Raw genomic sequence first — 6,000 nt, 5'->3', positions numbered from 1 at the left:
ATGAGAATACTAATTGCAGTTACATAATTATCAGCTCATCACAATGAAACACAGATATGGATATAAATGTCTGTTTTAAATACGGTGCCAAGCAATTTACTGATCAATTCATACGTTTTCAATAAACAGTTATGCTCTTTGGGCCAACAGGGATCAGCTAATGTCAAGAAGCATGGGGTGTACGGCCATGCTGGATGGCAAACTGTCCCATATTTCCCTGAGATTGAAATCTTAGAGATACATGGATTGAGAAATCGACTTCTTGAAGAAGCCTATCAGACCAAAAAGAACAGGACAACCCCGCACAGACTAGGGGACAGATCCAAATCCTTATACTGAATATCTATGAGTTAACTGAGAGTCTGACTCTCTAACCTACCAAAAACTATTCCTTCATATGTATCTATATAGCTTTTATTAGCTGTATTCTTTCCATTACTACTAAAGTATCACTGACTCTTCTGTTTATAAACCATTTACAATTACCGGAATGCACGTTATACCATATGCGGCTTAAAGAAAACAAATCATTCAATAACTAATATGAGTTTTTTGTGCATCTATGTCATCTCAATATTTTTACATTTTTATATATTGAATCTTGCAATTAAGATAGTTATGGTTCTCTGGTCCAAAATACCATCTTCCACTCAGTGTGGTTCTACGTGGCTAAATTTATGTTATAGAGACCTCTACTGGATTAGAATCATATGTGCAATTGTGTTATTCCTCTTTTTGAACATGGGGATAATTTGGTTCTGTGTATTTTAGATCTTCTCTGTACTAAATTAAGCAGCTAAGGGTCAGGAGAGGGTCCAGAACAGGTCTGAACAGGAACAGCCTGTGGGTACCTGCAATGGTAAAATTAGGGTGACCCAAACCACGGAGTGTTGCATAAGGAATACAGGCGATTAAACAAATACATTCTGACATTAACAAAGCATAACTCAACAAATATGAGCCCTTTAAACTGACTCCTATTACACTGTTCAACATATTAGTTCAAGCAAAATGTCTAATTTCCACAAATTTTAGTTGACTCATCTTATACCTCTTGAAAAACTGTAATGGTTTATAAATATTGGTTTATTCTAAAGAAAAAGCACATAAATTGAATTATGTACAAACCATGAATCTTACATATATTATTCCATACTATATATGATCGGTAATATATCTTCAGTGTATCTCTGAAAATGACCAGTCCAGAGTTGTTAACTTTATAATCTATCACAAGTCATATTAAAAGGAAAAAAGAAATTTAAGAGCTGAAAATACAGCATGAACACAGCCAAATATTGCCCTCCCAGGTGTATTAATAGAGGAACAGTAACTGGACATTGTAGGAAAATTTAAGCAAAGTGATTCTGCCAAAACAGCTTACAATATTTAGTTATTTATACACCTGGATATTTTACTGGAACAATTCAGATTAATGAGAGTGCACGTCCCAAATGCTGCCCCTGACAGGCCTGTGTACAGACAGGATTTTTAGCTCACTTTTAAACTGTCAACAACTGCAGGTTTGAGAGAGGATGGTAAATTAGTTAAATTAGGCAAATAATTAGTTCAATCGAGTGCTTAAGTGCTTAGGGGGAATGAAATCCTGCGTAGGCACCAGCCCTTCTGGTCCAGGATTTGGACCTCCAATACTACAGGCCACAAAAATGCTTGAGCATGACTGCCCCCACTGGGCACAAAGCACTACTGCAGTCCATCAATTTACCAGTCAAGAGGTCTATGGATTGCATTTCATAGTCTGTATTTTTGGCTAACAGTACAGATTGTTTCCTCTTTTTAATATCTTTCTTATCCTAAAATGAACATGTTTTTGCTGGTTATTTAAAAAGATAATGGCTGGATCTTTTGGTTTATGCTTAATATTGTTCATATTTCTGCAATTCATAAATGTGTTTCCTTCTGTCATTCTAAACAAATTTCTTTGAAACAAAGCATTTATTATCGCAGAAATTATAGAAATCATCCCAGCATCATTTAGCACAAATGAAAACATAATGCTACTGTTCAATAGGCCATGCTCCTTGTTGAATGAATACATCTGGAGTCTTTAATATTTACCTGCTGTACATTAATTGGACTTGGAGAAACACAAAGCATACTTGACATTTGACATTTAATATCACTACATTACTCTTTACTACTGAGTCATCGTCCGATCACTGAACACTGCAAGCCACAGCGCGAGAACACTGCATCTCTTAACATGAATTTACCATTAATTAATTTCGCAGTCTGAGTAGCGTACATCTAAGAAACAAGTGTATTCTGCAGGAACAAAAGGGAACCCAGATGCACAGCGGCTCATCCCCGCTGGTAGTTTGCTCCTGTGACTTACTCTGCCAGACCCCTCCTCTCCGCGCTGACCTGAACGCTACTACACTTGATAAAGAGCACCTGGCCACCAAGCACGGCCCTAGCAGCCCACATACGTACAGTCAACAAGCACATAATGCAGCCTCTCACAGAAGCCTCTGTCCGCTGACGAGTGCATAGCTAGTAGAAGCGGGCTCAGAACAAGGTTCCTTTCTCCATGTAATAGCAACAACCTCAAGCGGGATGGAGCTTTTAAAAGAAACCTAAGTAAGAGCAATCTTAAAGGGGACATTTAATGAAAGCACAATTTCTGGCAAATGTACAATTGCGAATGAAGTAATGATGAATAGAAAATAGAGGCCAGATCTCAAAAACAGTTTATTTGCACTGAGATTATCTCCACAAAATCCTCAACCAACATTTCTTTGTGCCAATAAATTATCAATGCAATTCATATTTACACACGGATATAATTAAGAAGCACCGCATATAACACAGTAACAGTATTGTGTTTGCTAGGGATTTAAATCCCGTGCTCACATGGTGTGTCTGTGGAGCTTGTATGTTCTCCGTACGTTGTGAAGATTACCTCAGTTTACCTCAGGCTACTTCGGATTCCTCCCGCAGCCGACATGCAGTTAGATGAATTAGTCTTTCTAAATTGCCCGTAATGAGTGTGTGTGCCCTGCAATGGACAGGCATTCCATCCAAGGTGTTCCCCTGCCTTGCGCCCGTGACCTTGTACTGGGTAAGTGGTTGAAAGATGGATGGGTAAACGCATTCGGTCATTTATCAATCCACAACCCTTTGCCCTTAACTAGACGACATAAAGTGTGGTTACAAACATCGATTAGGAAAACCAATCAGCCTTTATTCGGAAACCATTATTTGAACAAAACATTTTTTAAAGTCAAGCATTGTCTAACGACGGGGATGTGCTGTGAGAAATGCCTCGTCAGGTGATTTCATCCTTGTGCGATTATCGTAGAGTCAGTGTATTTACACAAACGAAGATAATATAGCCTACACTTCTAAACTACAGTAAACTTTTTAGTAAGTAGAAACAGTAAACTCTAAAAAAACATTTTAAGATTTAAGTGTAATACATATATAAGCCAATAACATTTATCATCACTATGCAGCATTATGTACTGTACATAATTGTATGTGCTATACTTTAATGCGACTGGCAGTAGGTTTGTTTACACCAACATCAACACTAACACGTGAGAAATGCGTTGTACTACTACATCACAATGGCTATGACTTCGCTAGGCAATAGGAATTTTTCACCTCCATTAAAATCCTATGGGAGCCCCATCGCATATGCAGCCCATCGCTGACCAAAATGCAGTAATGCAGGGCATGACTGTACTAAGCTTCACTGACTTTAATGTATTCATATGGCTGATTACCTCCTAAGGTGCTGCTTCTGCTGACAAGCACAGTTCAGCAACCACTGGTCCATGCTCCGCAACGCCCACTAAACCTGACAACACTGAATGCACTGATAAAGGTGTAGAATGCATTGCCGGGACAGAGGGAAATGATCATCGGCATTCAACTGTGGCTCTTTTTAAGCTCATTATGGTACTAAAGTTTAATACGTAGCATAACACTAAGCATTTTTACAATGCGCTGTACGCTAAGAAGCACAATGTACAAACGCAGCATAGTAGCTGCCTGATGCCAACTCACCCACACCCTCATTCTCGACACTGAGCTGCCACCGGTGGGGGGGGGGGGGGGGGGGGGATGGGTGGCACAGTGGAAGCTGCCAAACAGCCTGATTCACCTGTGGAAGGCCGGGCAAACATGTCACTTTTGATGGTTTCGCCACAATTTCCATAGCAACCTTTCGAAGCCATGCTGGGCCCATCAGCCGCGGATTGAAAAACAATGCAGCTTCATAGACTGGGGGTGTGAAGCAGCAGTATGGTGCCTGATTTCTGTAGGGGTTTAAGGCAAACAGCTAATAAGATGGAAATCTCCTGAACTTTGCTGGTTCGCCCAGGTGGAATTATCAGATAATACTTTAAAAAAAAAATAACAAAAACACCGCATGTGCATGAAAGGCAACGTAGCATGACGATTTTTCTTACACAGACTGTTTCACACCAGAGCCTCAAAAAGTCAACCACAGCTTACACAATTTCACTACCTTCTTAGAGTTTAGTGGCGACGCATGGCCTTGATATTCTCACCAATGGCCAGTGTCTTCCTTTGACCTGTGTTGACCGTCTGGTGACCCCAGGCCAGGATCCTCCCGATAATGTGGAGTAGGGGAGTGGGCCACAATCAGCATACAACACTGACTGGCACCAGGCTAATCACCCAAGTAACCTTTGACAAATAGGACCCACCCGCCAATCCACCCCGGCAACTGTCAGGGCTTCGATCCTAAAGGAGGAGAGAAAACACCATAGTACAAACAGACGCACTGAAAAATATTCACAGCTCCCATTTCCATTCAGATGTTCATTTTGCTCTGCATCTTTCCATGAAATATCTAGCAAAAAGAAAGAGGCCATTTCTACCAATCTAACTATATATACATTATCCAGCCTATTCTGTCACTAATTTAGACTACACACTTACACATACACACACATACAACCACACACAAGCACACACACATTAACACGTTTTTATTAATCTATTCAATACTATGGGCATAACCCTAATTCAAATTATGATACTCCTAACTGCTACCCAGCCCTAACACTAACCATAAGTAACCAAACAAGACACAAGGCTTTTTGTCTATTTTAGTTTTTTGGTTGCAGTCACAGATTTTTATAAAATTGAGGTTTATATTCTGGAGACCTGAAAAATATCCCTGCATGCTTAAAAGTAACAGGTTTTACTACATTATGGGGACTTTCTTTTTCCAGTAAAAAAAAAGCCACAAACACCATAATTTGTAATGCATGCTGCTAGCCTAGCAAGCATATCTGAATAAATAATATCTACAAATAATATAAATATAAACAGCACATCATGAGAGCCAAACGACATTGTAACTCAAAAATTGTGCCTGTAAATATATTTTGTATGTTTCAAAAAAACAATACAGTTTTAATGTTGCAATATCACATTGGGATGTCAGTACACTTCTACAAACGCATAGTTGTACTTGTCAATACAAACACACACCGAGTAATGTGTGTAATCCATTACAGACACTTCAAGAAATGCAAAGGTGACAAAAACTGTTAGTCTCTTATGGAAAACAGCTGGGAGCCGAGTTTCAGTGTTTCTGATAAGATACAACCAATTTACGCACCCTGGGTTACAGCTCAAAGCATTCTACGGCTTTTAATGCCTGGTTCCAGTAAAAAGCTCACGTCAGTTCATTGCTGGCATGAAACCTGTTTTTCTCTTATGGCCTCGGTCAAATCTGTCTACTTTAGAACTCAGTTAGTGCAACTTTACCAAATCGTGTTGTGTACGACAACACCTTTAAATGACGTACAGATGTACCTTATAGTACGGCGACAAACCAGCCAAATTGCTCTTGTCGGTGTACAGCAAGCAGAGGCCTTTCTGCAATCTTGCGCTACCTACGGCGTTTATTTTACTACTGTTTTTCTCCACCAGAGTGCACCATAAGCAGCTCACTGGGTATCTTTTCCCAACGGGCACACGGAGAGCTGAATAACAGGA

Source organism: Brienomyrus brachyistius, chromosome 14 (genome assembly GCF_023856365.1).
Source record: "Brienomyrus brachyistius isolate T26 chromosome 14, BBRACH_0.4, whole genome shotgun sequence".
In the NCBI taxonomy this organism is placed as follows: domain Eukaryota; kingdom Metazoa; phylum Chordata; class Actinopteri; order Osteoglossiformes; family Mormyridae; genus Brienomyrus; species Brienomyrus brachyistius.
The sequence above is the reverse complement of the archived record's forward strand: the minus strand, read 5'-3'. Positions refer to the sequence as shown.